We start from the raw sequence: 3,177 nt of genomic DNA, 5'->3' as shown, positions 1-3,177 counted from the left end.
AGATTGTGAGTGGATCTCAGATAATTGGACATTGAGTTATTTACACTGTTAGAGTTTGGTTTTGCTTTGTTCAGATTGTGATTGTTTCCTAGTTCTTCCCTCTTGGAAAAGGTATTTATTTAAAATTGATTTTTACAGTCTCCCACAGCTGAAAGACAGTGAACTTCTGAGAGATATTTTGAATTTTTAGCAAGATCGGATATTTTGAAGAGATTGAAATTTTAATCTGTTTACCATCTCAGGGGTTTGAATCTAGGGCTGCACACATGCCTGCCACTTAGAGTTTGCTCAGGCTGGCATTTAACTGCAGTCTTCCTGCATCGACTTGCTGAGTAGCCAGGATTATATGCCTGTGCCGCTGTGCCCAGCCAATTACCACTCTTTATTTTTGGAATATGCACAAGCTTTATTTCTTAGAGCAGTTTTGGGTTTACAGAAAACTGAGCACATATTACAGGATCCCAGTTAGTAGTTTGCTTTCCTGTACTACTGAAATCTTGCTTAGGTGTGGTGCATCTGTTCCAACGATGAGCCAATACTGGTTCATTCTCATATGTATTCTGTGGGTTCTGCCAAATTCAATAGTATGTCTGCAATCATAATAGCTTTATTGCCCTAAAAGTCATCTGTGCTAAAAGAATCCTGTCCCGTGACACTTGCACCTGCAAACCCTGACCCTTTCATGTCTTTCACTTCTGCCTTTGCGGAATGCCATACAGTCGCCATTATGCTGTATGTAGCTTTGAAGACCTACTGCTTCTGCTGGCCCCAACGCACACTTAAAATCTTCTGTATGTTTTAATGGATCTAATTTATTTTGATCAGCACCAATGTTTTTCCATGTCCTTACATTGACTTTTACCTTTTCTCTTTAATATTCACCAAAGCATTCCACAGTATACTTGTACAAATGTCCTTGTGTTTTTCCTTCCTGACAGACACGTGGAATGTCTTTTATTGTTGTTGTTTCATTACTGTTGTTACAGTAAAGTATTGCAGCCAATAAAGAGTTGTTACTGCTGTGTCCACAAAGAGGACCTAGCTACACAGCCTAGAGTTGGTGGTAACTTGAAACAAGAAGAGGGCTGGTCCCATGACTGTCAGAGGGGTTTAGGAGAGAAGGGATGCCAGGCTAGGGAAGAGGGGGTGGAAAGGAGCTCAGAGGAGGTAGAGTTTAAAGTAAGCCTTGAGAGATGGACAGAGAGTGGGAGGACTGGACTCTTTGGAGAAGTCTCTGGCATCCTGATTCAGAGCCTAAGAGTTGTGATGCTGCTCTGACTGTGTAAGGGCATCCCCAGCTAGCCTGCTTCAGCCCCAGGAAGCAGGTACTGAAGGGCCTCCTCACCATTGCAGTGCTTTCGGAGAGCAAGGGAGGTGTGCTCAGGTGGCTCCTTTGGTGAACACGGTCATACATATATTCTTGGCATCCTTATGTCAAAACTGATTTTTGTTTGTGGAAACAAGCAAACACTGGAGTCCCAAAGCACTCCAGAATGACTGCTTGATGTGCAGTCCTTATGTTTTGTGTCTTCTCTGGCTCATAGTCAGCCCATTGCCGTTTCTAACACCGTGTATCCTTGAACTCAGCCACATTTGGGGACCTCCGTTTCTCTTCTGTCATCTACCATCCCAAGAGCAGAGGCTTGCTGGCTGCAGCTAACTGAGTGAAGAGAGCCTGTGAGAAGGCACGATCCATCTCTCGACTGTCGCTCCAGAGCAAGGGTTCAGAAGCAGATGGTTGATTTGTAAGTTGATCCAGAGACACCATCAGGGAGAAGGAAAGCAGGTGGAGCAGGGAGAGAAGGCGCACAAGAGGGGATTCTCTGTGGGCCACTGGAGCTCAAGCTCTCAGGGTAGCTCTGAGAAATAGTAGAAATGTGTCTCAGGATGACTGTGGCCTGGGGAGAGGAGGCAGAGATTGTCCCTGGGTGCAGCCGTGTGTGACACTGCTGAGCACTACTCCTGGGGGATCAGAACTTCCTGCAGCCAGACACACAGGAGGGTCAGCAGGCCACAGTTCCAGAAAATCACCTTTGTGGGTGTGTAGACGCCTGGAAGGTGAGAGCTGGCCAGAGCTCTATGGTATGGGAATTCCAAAGGCTGTGGTAAGGTACATACCACCTTTCAGAAAAACATCCTCAGGAGCCCTTGGTCTTCTCTACAGCACCTGGCACACTAACATAGAACAAATAGCACATGTCCAGGTAAAGGATTGCACTCCTGGCAGGCCTTCTGACTTTGAACTCTCCCCATCAACCTTTCCATGGTCAGAATTCATTCCTCTACCTGAGGAGAGCACTCACATTGATTTTTTTTTTTTTTTTTAATTCGGAGCTGAGGACCGAACCCAGGGCATTGTGCTTGCTAGGCAAGCACTCTACCACTGAGCTAAATCCCCAACCACTCACATTGATTTGGTAAAACCTCCTTTGATCCTTTTTATTTGGGTTAGACTATCTCCACCATCAGTTTCAAAAGAGATCACTTGGCCAAGGCCTAAAAGGCAGATGTAAAAATGAATCGTCTTTTGCAACCCAGAACTCTGTGTTCACTGTTAGTTTTGATACATATAAGAAGGAACATGAGGTAGGAATGCTGGACCATATATTTAATTCCAGCAATCAAGAGGCAGAGTCAGGGAATCTCCATTGGTGTGAGGCCAGCCTAGTCTACACGGCGAGTTTCAGGCTAGTCATGGCTACATAGTAAGGATTTGTTAAAAAAAAAAAAAAAAGAAAGAAAGAAAGAAAGAAAGAAAGAAAGAAAGAAAGAAAGAACATGATAACATAAGTAATGATGGTATTTAGAATGAAATTGGCTCTAAGGAGATTTTATAATTTCAAAACATTGGTAAGAAAACAAAGACATACAAGATGAATGTTCTTGAAAATTCCCTTCTTAAGAGGCTTGTCTTGAACATGAGGTCAAGAATTAAAAATACCTCTATTACTATGAAAGGATGTTTGTTTCAATGTAGTAAGTGACATATTGTTAATTGACTGGGTTTTCAGAGAGGGAGAGGACTCCTTTGATCTGAGCTCTATAGCAAGTCACTATGTGTCACTCTTAGCTACTGGTTAAAAGTTGAGCACATGTCAAAAGCTAAGCTCACACTCCATTAGATGAAGGACACCAAGTTCTCTGTTCTACTATGATTCTGTGGATGGTGTCAACTTG

General features: G+C 43.5%; 1 pseudogene; it reads left to right on the top strand.

Annotated features, from left to right (window-relative positions):
- Positions 1-2,432: 2,432 nt before the first annotated feature.
- On the top strand, positions 2,433-2,584 carry LOC118591676 (annotated as a pseudogene).
- Positions 2,585-3,177: the final 593 nt, after the last annotated feature.

This window comes from Onychomys torridus, chromosome 9 (assembly GCF_903995425.1).
Source record: "Onychomys torridus chromosome 9, mOncTor1.1, whole genome shotgun sequence".
Classification (NCBI taxonomy): domain Eukaryota; kingdom Metazoa; phylum Chordata; class Mammalia; order Rodentia; family Cricetidae; genus Onychomys; species Onychomys torridus.
Note: the sequence above shows the minus strand (reverse complement) of the source record. Positions and strands in the feature narration are given on the sequence as shown.